Here is a 21,710-nt window from a genome sequence, read left to right on the forward strand (position 1 = left end):
ACAGCCAGGAGCAGTCACATTAGCAGGCTCCTGGTTGTAACTGCATTTAACCCTTTGAGATGAATTTAAAGCATGGGACACGACTCTACGGCGGGCAGGTATGGGATATTGTTGCTTTTTTAATTTCCTTTTTTTTACAGGAGAACGAGGGTCGTCAGTTGGAATGAGCGTACAATAAAGATAATAAAACCCTATGTGTTTATTTATTTCATTAAAATACTTTATTCATAACGTGTGTGTATTTTTAACCCTTTACTAATATTGGATTAATAATGGATAGATGTCTTATTGACACCTCTCCATTATTAACCAGGCTTAATGTCACCTTACAATAGCAAGGTGACATTAACCCCTTATTACCCCATATCCCACTGCTACAGGAGAGTGGGAAGAGAGTGGCCAAGTGCCAGAATAGGCGCATCTTACAGATGTACCTTTTCTGGGGTGGCTGGGGGCAGATGTTTTTAGCCGGGGGGGGGGCAATAACCATGGTCCCTCTCTTGGCTATTAAAATATATATATACAGTACAGACCAAAAGTATTGACACACCTTATTTAAAGATTTTTCTGTATTTTCATGACTGTGAAAATTGTACATTCACACCGAAACTATCAAAACTATGAATTAACACATGTGGAATTATATACTTAACAAAAAAGTGTGAAACACCTGAAATTATGTCTTATATTCTAGGTTCTTCAGAGTAGCCACCTTTTGCTTTGATGACTGCTTTGCACACTCTTGGCATTCTCTTGATGAGCTTCAAGAGGTAGTCACCGGGAATGGTTTTCCAACAATCTTGAAGGAGTTCCCAGAGATGCTTAGGAATTGTTGGCCCTTTTGCCTTCACTCTGCGGTCCAGCTCACCCCAAACCATCTCGATTGGGTTCAGGTCTGGTGACTGTGGAGGCCAGGTCATCTGGCGTAGCACCCCATCACTCTCCTTCTTGGTCAAATAGCCCTTACACAGCCTGGAGGTGTGTTTGGGGTCATTGTCCTGTTGAAAAATAAATGATGGTCCAACTAAAGGCAAATCGGATGGAATAGCATGCCGCTGGAAGATGCTGTGGTAGCCATGCTGGCTGAGTATGCCTTCAATTTTGAATAAATCCCCAACAGTGTCACCAGCAAAGCACCCCCACACCATCACACCTCCTCCTCCATGCTTCACGGTGGGAACCAGGCATGTAGAGTCCGTCCGTTCACCTTTTCTGCGTCGCACAAAGACATGGTGGTTGGAACCAAAGATCTCAAATTTGGACTCATCAGACCAAAGCACAGATTTCCACTGGTCTAATGTCCATTCCTTGTGTTCTTTAGCCAAACAAGTCTCTTCTGCTTGTTGCCTGTTCTTAGCAGTGGTTTCCTAGCAGCTATTTTACCATGAAGGCCTGCTGCACAAAGTCTCCTCTTAACAGTTGTTGTAGAGATGTGTCTGCTGCTAGAATTCTGTGTGGCATTGACCTGGTCTCTAATCTGAGCTGCTGTTAACCTGCGATTTCTGAGGCTGGTGACTCAGATAAACTTATCCACAGAAGCAGAGGTGACTCTTGGTCTTTCTTTCCTCAGGCGGCCCTCATGTGAGCCAGTTTCTTTGTAGCGCTTGATGGTTTTTGCAACTGCACTTGGGGACACTTTCAAAGTTTTCCCAATTTTTTGGACTGACTGACCTTCATTTCTTAATGGACTGTGTTATATACTGTGTGGGCTGTGTTATATACTGTGTGGGCTGTGTTATATACTGCGTGGCCTGTGTTATATATCAGAGTATACAGATAAAAAAGAGGTATCGAGTGAGTCCATGTAAAGTGCAAAGAAAGTGCCGAGTAGAACAAGTTATATATAAGAAATCAAGTTTAGCAGCTACTAGAAGAAATGTGCAGACCTAAGTGACTGTAACAAGTGCATGGTGTAATGACCGGTAGCATAAAATAGTAAGAATCACATGGTAATCTATAATTTATAGATTAGACCACATACAAGGCATATATAAAGTACAGAAACAATGCAGGGCAGCATAAGTAACACTTGGAGACAGCTTACTAGCTGCCAAATAAAGGGTATAGACACATAAGTAAATCTGATATATGCCAGTATAAATGCCAAATGCAGAAAGATAGTAAACAGATGGTCACATGTAAATCTAAAGCACGTACCCAAAGAGTATCCGCAGGTCCGAGCGTCCAGCGCACCCAACCTTCTTCACCGTGGTCTATATTTAAAGTGTTCTCATTTGGTGTGTGTATCTATAATAGTCTAAAAGTCTTTAAATAATGAATTAAAAAAAATCGTGAAATCTTGCAGTTTTCTATATTGGCTGCCGAGCCTCCACAATATGCTGCCACTGCCACTGTACGGCTCCTGCTGTGTACACTAGGGGGCAGTATCCTCGGTCATGTCATTATTCTAACAAATAGGATTAAAATCCGCTCTTGTAAAGCTAAAAGGCGATCAGGCATTGGCCAGTGGTAGAAACCGCTCAGCTGCTTCGCACTTTCCTTGCACAGCGACTGCTGCATATCACAAAGCATGCCCACTACAGTCATCAAGTAATTTTCTAATAACCACGTCGCTGCGATATTGAAAATGACATTAAAGGTAGCCATTATACAGATCTTTAAATGTTATCAAATTTTTGCTATGCAATTAAGAGCAGTATGATAAAGTGTCTGAGACCCTCATTCCAGCGATATATCACTTGCTTGTCTGCTTGCTGTCATTTTCATACAATCACAGTTTTCTCTGCTAAAGATTTAGCAGAGCTCGGAATGCTGAGCCAGCCTGTATAGCCCCGCCCACTTGACTGATTCGCAGTTTTCTATTACTGAAAGCTGCCAAGCAGTGCTAGAGGCGTCATTGGGTAAGGGTGTGACAGGAGTGATCACTCGCCTCTCCCCCCAAAGATAACGTTTGTGAATTGTATTGTATGAGTAATGTGGCGTTATGGTGCATAGAACCTTATAGACACTTAAGTGCGCAGTTAATATATTGTAATGTGACAAATGTATAATGTTCTTTATGTAAAACATTTAGGGATAAGCTTAGACTAGCATACGGTATAGCATAGGGTTGTCACAGGGTTACTGCGACAGAGGAGGCAGAAGACTGCAGTGTCTCATTGCTCCTACTCCTGTTCCGAATATAAGCACTGCACCTTCTTTTTAAATGGTGTAAATTACTTTTGGCAGTGCAGAGGTTAACCAGCCATGTTGAGAGCTCTGGGAACTAGCTGCCAAATAAAGGGGAACTAAAGCTCTCAGCTGAGCATGGTTAGCCATTCCTATCCCCTTTATAATCTGGGTCCTGACTGACACACATTGTCATTGCTAGCTTATGCTGCATGCCTGGGAGGATAGTAGTTGGTGGTTATAAGTGTAGGCGTTTGGTGGATTTATCTGTGACCGTTGCTTGGTTTAGTGAGTGTGATAATTCCCTTTCTTCTCCTACTTTACTTCTCCTACCCCATCCTCCACTCCCCGGTGCATTCCTCTGTTATATGTGAGTGAATATTTGTATGTTTGGTATTCTCCATTACACCTGTTCATATTACCTTGTCTGGTTGGTGTACTACGGTGTACAACTACTTCCCTTTTCCCTCTGTGGGGGGAGAGTGCAGACGTAGTGCGAATTCAGGAGAAAAAGTAGGGTACGCGGCCCCGGCTCCTTCACCATCAGAAGTAACCCTGGGAACAGGGCAAGCGGTGGCGCCCCCTAGCATTAGGGACAGGGAAGGAGCCCCTGGTCCCCGGTAACCTGACAACAAAATAGTGTCAAGGATATTCCGTTTGTATCACATATAAGCTAATAAAAGTGCAGTTCTGGGCACAGTAGATTCAGGAAGTAGGAAGTAAGTCGCACGGGTTTAGGAACAGTTAAATGATGGGGACCAGCCCAGCCAGTGGGAGGGGTCAGGTTAGTTATTAAGGGGAGCACTTCCTGGTTTTAGTCAGAGAGAGGAGCATGAGAGACTAGATTGAGAGGAGAGCAGCAGTTTGGGACCAGAGGACTGGAGGGTACGCAGAGCAGGGGCTGCTTAGCAGTGTGAGAACATCAGCCACAAACTTAAGCAGACATTCCTGGAATGGCCCATGTCCTATGGCCCATCGGAGGCACTGAGAGATGTGCCTCATTGTCCTCCTATGTGAGGAATCGCATTCAGGAGTTGGGACCGGGACTCATGGAAGCTACAGAGTTGGATGGAGTTTCCCATGGGTCAGAAATGCTAGTGAGGAAAGGGATAACTCAAGTTGTGCGGACAGCATATATAAATGTTGTGGTGTGCTGTGGACTTTGAGAATCGAAAAGGTTGTGCCAAATATTGCATATTTCAATATAATGAAAATGGACAGATAAGTAAACTTCCCTTTTATAAAATGAATTGGGTGTCCTCTGATATGTGCGCGGTGGTTCTTGAAGTTGATGAACCGGAGACTTGTCTGAGGCCTGCGACCAAAACGTGAGTGTTACGAACCACACACATAGCAGAGGAGAAACGGGACACTGTTTATCTGTGGGGTGCCAGGGTGTGGCAGATCAGTAGCCCCTCGTCCACGACTACCCTCCACTGCACTTTACAATTGGACCAGGAGGAACGAGGCACCTAGTCCTGTAGTGATAATCTCCTGCTGATAAAATGCTGATTTTATTAAAAGAGCAAAGCACAGCCCAGTAAGTGACCCATCGCTGGAATCAGGGTCCCAGCCCCTGCATCATGATGCTTTCAGATTAAATAGCAAAAATCTGCCGACGGATTCTCTTTAATGAGTTTATTAAATTATGAAAATGTATTTTTTTCTTCCAGAAAGAGCAGCACATACTGTTTTCTCGTACACTTATCTCCATCCACTTGAGCTGCAATAGCAGATGCCATCTGAAAAAAAATTGTCATTTTTATTCATTTTGAACAACCCCTTTAAACTTGACATCATGTCTTTAATCTGTTCTTGAATTGCTATGTGCAACCATGTCAAGATTCGCCTATGCCTGGTGCTTACGTCCAGCTTTCTGCTCAATGACCCCCGAAGCAGCATATACAATAAAAAAATAAATTCAGAAGAGAGATCTTTTTCCATTTTTGTCCTCCACTTTTATACGGTGTTTTTGAAGATTGCAGTCACTGAAGTGGACCGATGTGTCACTTTCGCTGGGTGTCTCCCGGGACGGTCGGGTCTGTCAGCTCCAGTGAATTGTGCCAGAAGATACCACAGGAGGCCGTGATCTGAAGCTATCATTTCTGCTTTCCAAATCTTTTCAGTTTAATCTCAGACACGTTTGTGAAAGATGAATTGCCGACTTTCATGCCAACTGAAAGCAGAGGAAAATTATATGTGCAAGTGCAAGTGATGAGGACACTTCAGTATTGAAGTCTTCTTAGGATGACTGTTTCTTAAAGGGGCTTTATCTACATTGTAGGAGGGTCCCATGATAATAATCTGATCATAACAACTCATTTCCCTGGACCCTCTTCACTCATCAATGACTGCTATTTGTAGGGAAAACGTATAGCTAGTGTTCCATTTCCCTGCAGCACCCCCAAAGGGGAGAAGATGCATTACACACTGCCTATTCAAATCAATGGGTTGTCTATGTAAAATAGGGCAAGAGAGGTCCTCCAGAGTGGGAGACATACTTTCTAACTACTCTTCACTTTGGGCAAGCGATGCGGATGGTCAGAGTGTCCTCTACAACTGATACTTGCCTGTCTCAGCTCTGGTGCTGGGCTCTGTTCCCTTCTAAAATGGCTGCCTTCCTTTGGTGTGGTCCATGCTGAAATTCTCAGGTTGCCCAATGAACTTCCCTGACATTATCACCTAATGCCCTTTAAGACTGACTGAGACAGCTATGTGTATCTGAGTATTCTGTAAGCTTCACGTTCAGTTACCATGTGCTTTGGCAATCATCTCTTTAGCGAACCCCTATTTATTTCTAAACCCTCTGCAATTATATCTTGGCTCAGACCTGCGGATCAACCCTTCATCTGCTGTAAGCATCACAAACTCTTCTCTGGTGTTGTTCACACTACAATTGCTGCTGCTACTTTACGTATCTTCTTGACAACTGATTAGCCGCAGACAGCAGTGATGAATAGGTTAACTGAACACTTGCTTGTAAAACAAACAGGCGCCCACTCTACACAATACTTGGTCCTCGTTTTGACTTTTTCCTATGGAGTAGCCCACCCCAAATCCTGAATCTGTCTAATTTGGGGAGTATTTACCACCATAGACATGTCTGATGAAGGATATTTAATTGATACGTTAAGTTTTTGCTATACTGACGGTGGTGTAAAGTACGGATATGATATATTCTGAGTAAGTCCTAATTGAGCATCTCCACCTGCCCTTTAGTGTACAGTTCCTTCTGTAAGGTGCACAGGGCAGTAGTCCTGGACGAGCTGCTTCTTCTCCACGCCCTGGCACACCACAAATAAACAGTGTCCCAGTCCATCAATGTGCTGTGTGCAATGCAATGTACTCACTTGTAGGCCGGATGCTTCCTCTGCATCTGCTTCCTTTAGTCCAGGATCAGCCGTACACACATCAGGTTCCGTATAACAAATTCAACTTTACTGGACAGTCCAGATACAACAGTCTTTAAATTGTAGTTTTGGGCACCTCACCCTCCAGTTCCAGTTTCATCACTACAGTACATTTTAAGCCTCTACTCACGTTCAGCTTTTATTACCCCTAAGCTTAATCCTCCTGTCGGCCTCCGAGATTTACCATCCAGCCCCACAGCACTCCCAATATCCACTCCATTTCACTCATATGGTTCCTCATCCGGCTTCCTCTGTATGGAAGGGTTTAAGGCTCACTCCTCAGTGCCTAGTTCAGGCCATAGGCTTCAGACGTTACAGGAAAGTCCACAGGAAATTTGGTGCCACCTTATGCTGCCAGAACAACATGTACTCCACGTTTCTCCAACCCACTGCAGCTTGAACCTGAACTTCACACAAACCTCACACTATCTCAGACTAACTAAATTAGGAAATGATTCCCCTTCTTGCTTGACCCTTTCCCCTCCCATGCCGGGTTGGGCCCACATATTTGACTATCTGTTCCTGCAGTCTGTTTCTGGAATGATCTAACCTCGCCTACATTCCAGCACACAGCTTGCATTACTTTCTTACATTAACATTATACTAACAATATGTACAGTATACTCACACACTAATAGGCCCACCACTGGCTGTCTTACTCTATCTGTACCTTCTCTGGGTCCTAAAGTTCTTATCTTTTAAAAAAACATTTAAAAAAACCTGATCTGCACATCCAAACATAGACTGAGTGTGAACAGGTGCTGAACCCAGAGTCGCCAACTCGTATATAGTTAAATAAATAGGGCAGCACACTGCAGCGCCAAAACATGCAAACTTGAAAAAACGAAATTTAAACTGCATTACTGCACTAGAAATATGAAAAATGAGAGCTTTTAGCGCATAAAAATGGCCAATTTTATGTGTACCTCGTAGCCACTTTACGGCATCTCTCTTATACCAGGTCCTACTCTAAACCTACCTCGCTGAGAATAAACGTCTCCATCTGAATGGGTACATGTGAAACCTCTCCTTGGACTCAAATTCTCTCTCACTGTGGAGGGGTATTGGACCTACTATAATTAAAACACCTGAAGCTAGGAGGCAGGGAGTGCACGATCAGAAGGCTAGAGAATACATTTCAAAAAACCGTAAAGTGGATGCCGTAAAGTGGCTACGAGGTACACATAAAATTGGCCATTTTTGTGCGCTAAAAGCTCTCATTTTTCATATTTCTAGTGCAGTAATGCAGTTTAAATTTCATGTTTTCAAGTTTGCATGTTTTGGCGCTGCAGTGTGCTGCCCTATTTATTTAACTATATACGAGTTGGCGACTCTGGGTTCAGCACCTGTTCACACTCAGTCTATGTTTGGATGTGCAGGTCAGGTTTTTTGAAATGTATTCTCTAGCCTTCTGATCGTGCACTCCCCGCCTCCTAGCTTCAGGTGTTTTAATTATAGTAGGTCCAATACCCCTCCACATAGAGAGAGAATTTGAGTCCAAGAAGAGGTTTCACATGTACCCATTCAGATGGAGACGTTTATTCTCAGCGAGGTAGGTTTAGAGTAGGACCTCGTATAAGAGAGATGCCGTAAAGAGGCTACCAGGTACACATAAAATTGGCCATTTTTATGCGCTAAAAGCTCTCATTTTTCATATTTCTAGTGCAGTAATGCAGTTTAAATTTCGTGTTTTCAAGTTTGCATGTTTTGGCGCTGCAGTGTGCTGCCCTAAAGTTCTTATCTGTCACTACCTAAATACTAACTTTCATCCTAGTCTTTCCCTAAACCTGAGCTGAGTGTACAGTGTTACCTTACCCACCAATACAGTACCCTCACAGCAGTATCAGTACTTATAAAATTCTATGTATTTCATATTTTACATTATACCATAAGCCTTAATGAAACAACATTATTATTATTATTATACATTTTTATAGCGCCATTTATTCCATGGCTCTATACATGTGAAAAAGGGGGCAAATACAGACAAATACATTAAACATGAGCAAAAAACAAACAAGGCACACGGGTACATAAGTAGGGAGGTCCCTGCCCGCGAGGGCTCACAGTCTGTAGGGGATGGGTGAGGATACACTAGGAGAGGGAAGAGCTGGTCGTGCGGCGGTTCAGTAGGTTGAGGATCACTGTAGGCTTGTCGGAAGAGGTGGGTCTTCAGGCTCTTTTTGAAGGTTTCTATGGTAGGCGAGAGTCTGATATGTTGTGGTAGAGAGTTTCAGAGTATGGGGAAGCACGGGAGAAGTCTTGGATGCGGTTGTGGGAAGAAGAGATAAGAGGGGAGTAGAGAAGGAGATCTTGTGAGGATCGGAGGTTGTGTGCAGGAAAATACCGGGAGACGAGGTCACAGATGTATGGAGGAGACAGGGTTTTGAACTGGAGTCTCTGGGTGATAGGTAGCCAGTGAAGAGCTTGGCATAGGGGATAGGCTTGGGAAACCACATGTCACAGTACACACTTTACGGTTGTTGCCTTCAGTCTCTATCACACCATAACACTTCCATTCACTACGAATCTACAGGAGCTCAGTGGTTAGCTCAAAAGGAACTAGCGCCCTCTACAAATTCATATTGTCTGTTAAGGGTGTGCCACCTACCTTATTGATTATTCGAGCCTCAATTACTTCAGGAAAAAGCATCATCAGTCAAGTAGAAGAAGACAGTTCTGGATGTAGAAATAGAGCTGGAGTGACAGAGGCTTCAGATCTCCATCATCATTTGCATAGTAATTCAAACACTAATTTTTCAGTAACGGAGGAACGGACTGGCTATGTGAAGGTAACACTGGACTTGTCTTTGAATGGGCTACATGCACATGTAAACATCTGGATACCTTCAACCACCACTAGGGGAGCTTATAATTGTAACGGGGTCTACCAAGCTGGGGTACCTCTTTCAGTACCACCCCATGTTTCAGGAGGTCCACTCTGCTTTGGCTGGAGTCTGAAAGAAGGACGTATTTCCAGTCTGACAACACTTTACTCACAGGACACAAAATATATCACACAGATACAGAGGGCAGGCCAATAGAAAAGCGGCAGGCCAGACATGCATTACAATAGCCGCAGGTGGCCGGAGCCTGCTGATATTTACTGTGGGAATTACAAAGGTGGGGGTGGACAAAAGGGGAATATCGTGTCCCCTCTGCCCAGGGACGCAGCCTGTGGGCTGATGCATTAGGGACATGCATTTCACATGGAACCTATTATACATACATATAACTGCACAGCATATTCTGGGTGCTGAGCGGTTCCGTAACACGTAACAATCATCCTCTCTCAATAGAAGTGCCCTAAGTGTGGACAAACACGTCTAGCAGGAATGTGAGCGGAAGTATGCAAATCGCATACATGCGATCACGTGACTTCTCGCTCACCCAAGCAATACCAGTAAATACTGACAGTGTGCACATCTCATATCTTACAGTGTGCGCATAGCGCGGCTGCAGACTTTTATCCGATGCCTGGACAGCCCCTTTAATCACTGCGGCTCAGTCTGCTTTATTTCTTGTAACCGCTCAAAGAAAATTCTGTTATCTGCACAATGCCCAGAGGAAAATTTACTGCGCCGCATGGCTGTAAACCATTCAACATATTGAATCAATACCCTTATTGTGCTTATCTGCTCCCGTTTCCTAAATCACACAATCCATTCTTCATACATTTATGAAGGCCTCAAATTCCCCACACGGTGTGATGAAGTTTTTTTTTTTGGCTTGACCGGGCCCGTTCTGTCCTTTCTACTAAAGTTGAAAAATGCCAAAGTATTTACTCTATGTTTAAGCCGTGACCCGTCCTATTGATTTAGGAAAGACATAACCTGTTTGAATTCTCAGATCCGGGGAATGTACCAGGGAATGATTTTTTGCCTTAAAATGGAAGATGAACTTTCTGAATAATGTGTGACCTCCAGTGGTGTAGGATTCAGGGAATGTAGAAGGATTCTTATAGACTTACCGTAATTTGCCAAGTCTGATCGGATGAGAATAGGACCGACTGCCCGGACACGCAGATCCGGTTTTAATCCATTACTTGCCAAATTCGAAATTTTTATTTTATGGATTTTTCAGAAAACAGCGTCCCAATATTCAATTAAAAATGACAATGACATGATTTCCTATTTTTAAAACATTCATTTTACAAACACAACACAAAAAATTAGACCTAATTATAAAAATTATAAAATCTTAGTTGCTAGAAGCAAAAAATTAGGCGCCCCAAAAAAGGACATTGGTAGATAATGGGTTAAAATGAATGCTTGAATCAGTTATATGGCTCAAAGACACTCTGTAGCGTGAAAAACGGGAAAAATGTTTTTTGCTTCAGTGATCCATCAGCGTTTCATCCGTTTCTAATCTATTACGAAGAATCAATGGATGAGAAACGATCATGCAATCTCCCTCCTTCACTTTTTAAAAACAGATAAGAAAAAAAAACTTATCACTAAAAAATAGAAACCGGATGACATTTTTTACAACCTCTGTACATAGGTGTAAAACATCGAAATGATCTTGTGAGTTTAGCCTTAGTGATATTTTGTTTATGTTTTTTTTAGGCTATTGAGGGAAATTTATGAAGTCATTTGCTTCACTTATTTTTTTTTCATTTGCTTTAACATGTCACAAATTTTGACAAATGCCTCCGTAGAGTTTTGGTGTTAAATTTACTGAATTTTTTACGCCAATTTTCATAAAAATGTCGGTGAAGTCGGTTGCTCTTAATTTATTAGGAGTAGAGATGAGCGGATTGATCCACGGAGTTTAAGTCAATTTTCCTGATATTCACCTTTTCAAGTGAATTCTGCCATTTTAAGATTCGATTTGTGGTTTCAGAAAAAAGAAGGGGGCTCCCCGACTACATTTCCCACACTGTTTGTAAAAAAGAAGATGGAGGGCACCACCAAAAGAAAAATAACCTATACAAGTATGACGATCCTGAATCCCCCTCAACAAGTAAGCAAACACCATAGAACCAGTTAAGAAAAAGACATGTTGTATGGGAGATCAACAGGACTCAATAGTAACTAGATATCAAAAATATTTATTTTAATTGAACAGTCTAATAAGCAAAAAACACACAACACAATTAAAAACAAAAGCACAAAACATGCCCATAATGACAAGGAATACAAGACATAGCCCACAGACAGAGAGGTAATTATTAGTTTATGGCACCTGAGGAGGCTGAGACAATTATGAGGGCGTACCCCCCAAAAAAAGGAGGAAATCAAAGTGTTACATCCATTTATCCAAAGAGTATAAATATATAACAGTTGAACAATACTAAATACCTGTCCCAGCTAAAAGATAGACTAGTACCACATACAGAGATATGGGAGACTGCTGACCTATAAGCAGTAAAGGCAAACCTGCCAAAATACTATCCCCCCCAAAAAATTAATTAATAAGGACCACTGCAGGTTAGGTAGAGTAGCCAAACCAAAATAAAGATAATCTCATGAAAAAAAGGCATATATATGCATACCCAAAAAAAGAGATATCCCAGGCCCAACAGGACAATGGCAGGGAGGTCATCAGTCCAAGTCACAGGTCCAGTCCGTGCTGTCAGTCAGGATACCAGTCTAAATGTCAAAGCCAGTCCGTGGGGCTATGTTGCCCTACGCGTGTCGCTGCATAGAGTCGCTGCGAGTACGCCCCTGATGAAGCTGCCTCTATGCAGCGACACGCGTAGGGCAACATAGCCCCACGGACTGGCTTTGACATTTAGACTGGTATCCTGACTGACAGCACGGACTGGACCTGTGACTTGGACTGATGACCTCCCTGCCATTGTCCTGTTGGGCCTGGGATATCTCTTTTTTTGGGTATGCATATATATGCCTTTTTTTCATGAGATTATCTTTATTTTGGTTTGGCTACTCTACCTAACCTGCAGTGGTCCTTATTAATTAATTTTCTTGGGGGGATAGTATTTTGGCAGTTTTGCCTTTACTGCTTATAGGTCAGCAGTCTCCCATATCTCTGTATGTGGTACTAGTCTATCTTTTAGCTGGGACAGGTATTTAGTATTGTTCAACTGTTATATATTTATACTCTTTGGATAAATGGATGTAACACTTTGATTTCCTCCTTTTTTTGGGGGGTACGCCCTCATAATTGTCTCAGCCTCCTCAGGTGACATAAACTAATAATTACCTCTCTGTCTGTGGGCTATGTCTTGTATTCCTTGTCATTATGGGCATGTTTTGTGCTTTTAATTGTTTTTAATTGTGTTGTGTGTTTTTTGCTTATTAGACTGTTCAATTAAAATAAATATTTTTGATATCTAGTTACTATTGAGTCCTGTTGATCTCCCATACAACATGTCTTTATCTTGACTGGTTCTATTTCCCACACTGTTGATACATCAGTATGAACTAATGTCTTTTTGTGCGGCCGCGCGGACTTGCCCATAATGCTCTTCAGCTATGACACATAGAGGATCATGGTAAAAAGCTGGAATAACAATAAGTGCAATATGGTCATATCGAGGTAAAATGTGAAGATTTTGGGCAAGTTGCTCACCTGGCCACAACAACTGTAAAGACTCAAGGCTGCTGCTGACCCACAGCTTGGAAAACATCAGAAATGGGAGTGAATGGGTTAATTCTGTGCTGTCGGTAAATGATGATGGAAAAAGAAGAAATTCAAAAATTTGGTTTATTTGTCTATGTGTTTTGAAGTTTGCGCTTCTTCACCAGGACAGACTACAGTCTAGCAGATCACCATACCTTGTACAGAGGTGGTCAGTACCAGGGCCATCACAGATCAGATCAACGGTTCCCATTGGAGCACAGTTTGGACTGCAGAGTCATCATCCTTCTACAGAGTTACTTGGTACGCCTCTCATCTGTAGAGTGTAAACTTTTATGACCAGTGGGGTCTTCTCTCTCTTTTTCTCTCTCGCTGTCATGACACAGCTGTGGAGTGACCCAGGACCAGGGGCTCCTTTCCTGGTCCTAACACTAGGGGGCTCCCTAACTCGCCCTGTTCCCCGAGTTACTTCAGATGGCGAAGACACCAGGGCCTCCGCCCTTGCCTTATCTCCTAAGTTAGCACCTCGTCTGTTCTCTTCCCCCAACCAGGGAAGAGGGGGTGCTACTGTGCACTGCAGTACACCAACCCGACAAACAGGGCAAAAAAGACAAGGGGAAACTAAAAACTACACACACACAAAATATTCACTTACATATAAAAGAGGAATCCACCGGCATGTGCAGGAGGGGGAAGAAACCAAAATACGGAAGGATAATGAATTATCAAGCGCACAAACCAAACAGTCACTTATAACTCCTCCAACTCTCCTTTTCATACCAACTTCTCTCCCTCTGTTAGCCATGCACCAAGAGCTAGTTCTGATGAGGATTAGTAATAGAGCCCATAGTATATAGGGAAAAGGAGTGGCCAACTGAGCACAGCTGAGAACAAGGATTTCCAAAATGGCCGATTAATCGCTGCTCTGCTGGAAGAATTAAATATGTTTAATAAGACAAAGAAATGCTTCTTCTCAGCACTGGAGTAGGAGCACCAGATGCTGCGGTCTTCTGGCTCCTATGTGTTGCAGTAACCCCGTGATACTTGCTCTTTAGAGTGTAAGTTTTTATGGACCATGAGGTCCTCTCTCTCTCACTCTCCTGTAGAGTGTAAGCTCTTATGGTCAGCGGGATCTTCTCTCTCCTGTAGAATGTAAGATCTTATGATCAGTGGGGCCCTCTCTCTCTCCTGTAGAGTGTAAGCTCTTATGGTCAGTGGGGTACTCTCTCTCTCCTGTAGAATGTAAGCTCTTATGGTCAGTGGGGTCCTTTCTCCTGTAGAGTGTAAGCTCTTATTGTCAGTGGGGTCCTCTCTCTCTCCTGTAGAATGTAAGCTCTTATGGTCAGTGGGGTCCTTTCTCCTGTAGAGTGTAAGCTCTTATGGTCAGCGGGATCTTCTCTCTCCTGTAGAGTATAAGATCTTATGATCAGTGGGGCCCTCTCTCTCTCCTGTAGAGTGTAAGCTCTTATGGTCAGTGGGGTCCTCTCTCTCTCCTGTAGAGTGTAAGATCTTATGATCAGTTGGGCCCTCTCTCTCTCCTGTAGAGTGTAAGCTCTTATGGTCAGTGGGGTACTCTCTCTCTCCTGTAGAATGTAAGCTCTTATGGTCAGTGGGGTCCTTTCTCCTGTAGAGTGTAAGCTCTTATTGTCAGTGGGGTCCTCTCTCTCTCCTGTAGAATGTAAGCTCTTATGGTCAGTGGGGTCCTTTCTCCTGTAGAGTGTAAGCTCTTATGGTCAGCGGGATCTTCTCTCTCCTGTAGAGTGTAAGATCTTATGATCAGTGGGGCCCTCTCTCTCTCCTGTAGAGTGTAAGCTCTTATGGTCAGTGGGGTCCTCTCTCTCTCCTGTAGAGTGTAAGATCTTATGATCAGTGGGGCCCTCTCTCTCTCCTGTAGAGTGTAAGCTCTTATGGTCAGTGGGGTACTCTCTCTCTCTCCTGTAGAATGTAAGCTCTTATGGTCAGTGGGGTCCTTTCTCCTGTAGAGTGTAAGCTCTTATTGTCAGTGGGGTCCTCTCTCTCTCCTGTAGAGTGTAAGCTCTTATGGTCAGTGGGGTACTCTCTCTCTCCTGTAGAATGTAAGCTCTTATGGTCAGTGGGGTCCTTTCTCCTGTAGAGTGTAAGCTCTTATTGTCAGTGGGGTCCTCTCTCTCCTCTAGAGTGTAAGCTCTTATGGTCAGTGGGGTCCTCTCTCTCCTCTAGAGTGTAAGCTCTTATGGTCAGTGGGGTCCTCTCTCTCCTGTAGAGTGTAAGCTCTTATGGTCAGTAGGGTCCTCTCTCTCCTGTAGAGTGTAAGCTCTTAGGGTCAGTAGGGTCCTCTCTCTCCTGTAGAGTGTAAGCTCTTATGGTCAGTGGGGTCCTCTCTCTCCTGTAGAGTGTAAGCTCTTATGGTCAGTGGGGTTCTCTCTCTCCTCTAGAGTGTAAGCTCTTATGGTCAGTGCGGTCCTCTCTCTCCTGTAGAGTGTAAGCTCTTATGGTCAGTGGGGTTCTCTCTCTCCTCTAGAGTGTAAGCTCTTATGGTCAGTGGGGTCCTCTCTCTCCTGTAGAGTGTAAGCTCTTATGGTCAGTAGGGTCCTCTCTCTCCTGTAGAGTGTAAGCTCTTATGGTCAGTAGGGTCCTCTCTCTCCTGAGGAGTGAAAGCTCTTATGGTCAGCGGGGTCCTCTCTCTCCTGTAGAGTGTAAGTTCTTATGATCAGTGGGGTTCTCTTTCTCCTGTCGAGTGTAAGCTCTTATGGTCAGTGGGGTCCTCTCGCTCTCATGTAGAGTGTAAGCTCTTATATTTAGTATGGTTTTCACTTTCCTGTAGAGTGTAAGCTCTTCTGGTCAGCTGGTTCTTTCACTCTCCTCTTCCCCATATAAAATTTTGGAAGCAATTACAAGCTTTCCAGTATTGAGACTTACACAAATTTACTCAACTTGAATCCCATTTTTGGAAAATTTCCGGTGAAGACGGCAAATTTGAATTTAAAAAAATCCAATCATCTCTAATTATGAGGCATCACATGCTTAATAAAGTAGACATATCTCTTGCTGAGTGCGCCAGAAAAGGAAATCTACTGTATGCCAGCCCAAGGATGGCATAGATTGGATTTTCTGTTGCACAGTCTGAAAAAAGGCCATGTCTGATCCCGTCCCTGCCTTTGATCTGCGTGCACCTTTTAGAAAAATGCAATGACAGCTTTAAGAAGAAAAAATATCATGAATTATTGAGAAAACATGGAGTCTGATTCATTATGGTTAGCGTTGTGCACATAAGGGGCGCACCAGACATAGAAGAAATTATACATTTCACCTCTATCTATTATTGCTACTCAACTACTTTCAGGCCACTCGGAACTCCTACACCAGACATGTAACATGGAGAAAGATGACACCAGGCTTCCAACTTATTGCATTTACGTCTTTTTTTTTTTGTCTAGTTCTTGGTATTTTTAGACTGTTTTTGATTTGCACCAAATTCTTCTTTTAATTTGTACCTATTTTCAAGTCTGTACAAGTAGTCCTCCTCAATGTTACTACTGCTACTAAACCCTACATATGATAAACAGTTTGGCCAGAAATTGAAGAATAACAAAAAATTAACAAAATTGCACATGGCTTTTAATTGAATATGTTGTCAAGGGAAGAGCTGAAAAGGGTTGTTTGGTGAACAAACATTTTTGGAAATAAAAATGCTCAGGTTGGTCTAAAAAGAGACAAGAAACTCTACAGACCTCTCTGATCCCCAAACATTCCAGCTTTGACACTGCATGGTCATCTGCTGGTTTCGACTTCCTACAGCACTGATGACTTTACCATTACAGGGACACGCGAGCCTGTTATTGTCTACAGCTTAGAACTGTGTAGTAGTCGTTCATGAGTGCTGCAGTTCATCTCTCATGAAAGTGAAGCAAAACTGTAGCAACCGGCAATGGATACTGCACAATGTATGCAACTCTGGTGTCCTGGCCATCATGGGACTTGCCAACTGCTGATCGGTGAAATTGACAGTTGTTGGTTCCTCACTAATATGATATTCATGACCATCGTTGTGGATAGAACATCAGTATGAAATAAAGAAACAACTTTTTCTAAGGGAAAGACTGTAAAGTTTTGCTAGATGCCAAAGCCTGGTATACTGGCGGTCAAGTCCAGCTCTCGAACACTGGGACCTCCACCATTCACAAGACTGGTCCATACCGTGTAAGGTGGCCTGCCAAGTCTCATTCCACCCAGTGAATGTAGTATTTCCTATTAAAGTACCAATTTTAGTGAAATCGTAACGAATTCCATAAAAAAATTCTCCTTTCTTGTCACTGGAACTTATTATCTTATATTAATTTAGTAGAGGAAGAAATATAGTAACCCAATTTCACACCTTGCCTCTGTATACCTGTATGTGTAGGGCTGTAAACCTTTACTGTCACAGCTGCACGGTTCTGATGAAAATATTTATCTCCTCCAGCTAATGAGGCTATGAGCCCCTGACACATCCGGCTTCTCCAAGTTGGATACTATGAATAATTCCCAGGAAAGTCTATTTCCTCTCAAGACTGGAAGTTAATCATTCAGAGCTAATAGAGTTTGCATATCTTATTTGTGAAATAAAATTATAGGTCAAGTTAGATATCCTCGTGAGTCGCAATGCACCGCACACATTCCTCTGCTCACAGGTTGTTTTTTTTTACTTTTTTGTACTTTTTATGACTGTACTCAGTTCCACACTGTCCCCTTGTATTGTATCTTTTCATGTGTAATGTATCTGACATAAGTAATCCTATTGAATCAATATCCTATACTTGGCCATAGGAGCAGTATTATAGTAGTTATATTCTTGTACATAGGAGCAGTATTATAGTAGTTATATTCTTGTACATAGGGGGCAGTATTATAGTAGTTATATTCTTGTACATGGGATCAGTATTACAGTAGTTATATTCTTGTACATAGGGGGCAGTATTATAGTAGTTATATTCTTGTACATGGGGGCAGTATTATAGTAGTTATATTCTTGTACATAGAAGCAGTATTATAGTAGTTATATTCTTGTACATAGGGGCAGTATTATAGTAGTTATATTCTTGTACATAGGAGCAGTATTATAGTAGTTATATTCTTGTACATAGAAGTATAATAATAGATATATTCTTGTATATAGGAGCAGTATTATAGTAGTTATATTCTAGTACATAGGGGCAGTATTATAGTAGTTATATTCTCGTACATAGGGGCAGTATTACAGTAGTTATATTCTTGAACATTGGGGCAGTATTATAGTAGTTGTATTCTTGTACATAGGGACAGTATTATAGTAGTTATATTCTTGTTCATAGGAGCAGTATTATAGAAGTTATATTCTTGTACATAGGAGCAGTATTATAGTAGTTATATTCTTGTATATAGAAGCAGTATTATAGTAGTTATATTCTTGTACATAAGGGCAGTATTATAGTAGTTATATTCTTGCATTTAGGAGCAGTATTATAGTAGTTATATTCTTGTATATAGAAGCAGTATTATAGTAGTTATATTCTTGTACATAGGGACAGTATTATAGTAGTTATATTCTTGTACATAGGGGCAGTATTATAGTAGTTATATTCTTGTATATAGAAGCAGTATTATAGTAGTTATATTCTTGTACATAAGGGCAGTATTATAGTAGTTATATTCTTGTATTTAAGAGCAGTATTATAGTAGTTATATTCTTGTATATAGAAGCAGTATTATAGTAGTTATATTCTTGTACATAAGGGCAGTATTATAGTAGTTATATTTGTGTACATAGGAGCAGTATTATAGCAGTTATATTCTTGTACATAAGGGCAGTATTATAGTAGTTATATTTGTGTACATAGGAGCAGTATTATAGTAGTTATATTCTTGTATTTAGGGCAGACCCCCCATAGCCAGACCCTGTAGTATTAGGCAGACCCCCCATAGGCAGACATTGTAGCATTAAGCAGACCCCCCATAGGCAGACCCTGTAGTATTAGGCAGACCCCACCATAGGCAGACCCTGTAGTATTAGGCAGACCACCCATAGGCAGACCCTGTAGTATTAGGCAGACTCCCCATAGGCAGACCTTGTAGTATTAGGCAGACCCCACCATAGGCAGACCATGTAGTATTAGGCAGACCCTGTAGTAATAGGCAGACCCCCCCATAGGCAGACCATGTAGTATTAGGCAGACCCCCCATAGGCAGACCCTGTAGCATTAGGCAGACCCCCCATAGGCAGACCCTGTAGTATTAGGCAGACCCCACCATAGGCAGACCCTGTAGTATTAGGCAGACCCTGTAGTAATAGGCAGACCCCCCCATAGGCAGACCATGTAGTATTAGGCAGATCCCCCATAGGCAGACCCTGTAGCATTAGGCAGACCCCCCATAGGCAGACCCTGTAGTATTAGGCAGACCCTGTAGTATTAGGCAGACCCCCCATAGGCAGACCTTGTAGTATTAGGCAGACCCCCCATAGGCAGACCTTGTAGTATTAGGCAGAACCCCCATAGGCAGACCCCCCATAGGCAGATTCTGTACTATAAGGCAGCAACCCTTAAAAAAAAAAAAAAATACTCACCTCTCTTCTTCCTGGTTCCTGCGCTGCTCTGCGCTCCCGCTCGTCTCCTGACAGCAGGCGCCGGGCAGTGATGTCATCGCACCCCCTGTCAGCGTCGCCGATGTCAGATGCTGACAGGGGGATGATGGGGGAAAGAGCGCAGCGCTCCTTCCCTCATCATTGCAGTCAGCTCTATCATTGCAATCAGCTGTATAGGGTCAGTTGTACCGGTACAGATGACCCTGCGATGACAGGCAGGGGGCCTACTGTTGGCACCGGGGCCCCCCTGCCTGCTCAGGGGCCCCATAGCGGCAGAGCAGAGAGATCAATTCTCCTTGCTCTGCCTCATAAGGTATCTGTATCGGCGAGCTGCGTGCGCCAATCCAGTTACAGTACTGTAGCTCCGGGTGGGCCCTCTCTGATCACCAGGCCTGGGGCGCCCGCACCCTCTGCCCCCCCCGGTAGCTATGCTACTGGTTGTGTGAGAACATAGAAGAAAAAGTGGAGTTAATGTCCATAAAATTTAGCAAATTTTATTGGTTACACAAATAACAACCATAGCAATATATACACAATTCATAATCCAATAACGGTTAGTTACAAGCAAAAAATAGGGTGGAGGTAGCAAAGATGGAAAAAGCACGGCGTGGATAATCTTAATGCCATTTATATCTTTCTAAAGTGCATAGTGCAGATAGTGAATGGGCATAGGACCAGGCTCTATAATATCTCCATAAGTCATAGTCAATCCATGTGATCAGGTACACTGAGCCCTGCGCACAGGCTCAAAAACCAAAGGTCAGATCGGTAATCAAAAAAAGAGGGGGTGAACCCACACTAGTCCTTACCCAGATGATGGCAGCCAAGAGAATCCACGCCGTGGCCCCAATGCGCGTTTCGCGTCAGCTTCGTCAGGGGGCGGTGCAGCTACATGTCCCGAAGGTGCTATTAGAAGGTGCTCTAATTAGTTATATCGGTACCACATGGTGCGGCGCATGTCGCCGCTCGTCCGACCGGGAATTACATCCAGCGGGGCCGCATCCAAGATGGTGCCGCGGTCAGTTCCGTCGCTATGACGTCACTGAACCGCACGCGTCATCAGACGGCACCGCCCACAATGTCCAGGACTCAAGACGTCAGCAGACATGCGCACAGTGGACCTACCCCAATGAACAGACCAGGTACTATTCCAAAAAAGGCGGTGCTGCTACCAAAAGAATGATAATGAATAATTGGTATGCTTTGTAGTAAGGGGATTATTCGTTATAATTCTTTTTTAATCTATTAATATGCTATTTGGCATGTAGCACTTTGGCGGTATTTCCTATCTCTTTCTCCCTCTGAGGCACATCTGGTTTCTGCTTCTTAGGATGGTAGCAACTGACCGCGGCGCCATCGTGGATGCCGCCCGGGATGTAATTCCCAGTCGGACAAGCGGCGACATGCGCCGCACCATGTGGTACCGATATAACTAATTAGAGCACCTTCAAATAGCACCTTCAGGACATGTAGCAGCACCGCCCCCTGACGAAGCTGATGCGAAACGCGCGTTGGGGCCATGGCGTGGATTCTCTTGGCTGCCATCATCTGGGTAAGGACTATTGTGGGTTCACCCCCCCTTTTTTTGATTACCGATCTGACCTTTGGTTTTTGAGCCTGTGCGCAGGGCTCAGTGCACCTGATCACATGGATTGACTATGACTTATGGAGATATTATAGAGCCTGGTCCTATGCCCATTCACTATTTGCGCTATGCACTTTAGAAAGATATAAATGGCATTAAGATTATCCATGCCGTGCTTTTTCCATCTTTGCTACCTCCACCCTCTTTTTTGCTTGTAACTAACTGTTATTGGATTATGAATCGTGTATATATTGCTATGGTTGTTATTTGTGTAACCAATAAAATTTGCTAATTTTTATGGACATTAACTGCGCTTTTTCTTCTATGTTACTGTTTGTGGGAGGGTCCTTTTGGTCATTGTGAGAGATTATCTCCCCGATAAGCTCCCCCACTGGGGTTGTGAGCATGGTGAAGAAACTTGGAAAAATACTTTTCAATTTGGGCCTTTTTTGTTGTGTGGTTG

General features: G+C 43.1%; 1 protein-coding gene across 3 annotated transcripts in view; it reads left to right on the forward strand.

The window, feature by feature from the left end:
* The window catches only part of NOX4 (NADPH oxidase 4), a 284,105-nt gene that overhangs the window by 189,120 nt on the left and 73,275 nt on the right, over positions 1-21,710 (forward strand). The window lies entirely within an intron of this gene.

The sequence above is a fragment of the Ranitomeya imitator genome, chromosome 3 (assembly GCF_032444005.1).
Source record: "Ranitomeya imitator isolate aRanImi1 chromosome 3, aRanImi1.pri, whole genome shotgun sequence".
Classification (NCBI taxonomy): domain Eukaryota; kingdom Metazoa; phylum Chordata; class Amphibia; order Anura; family Dendrobatidae; genus Ranitomeya; species Ranitomeya imitator.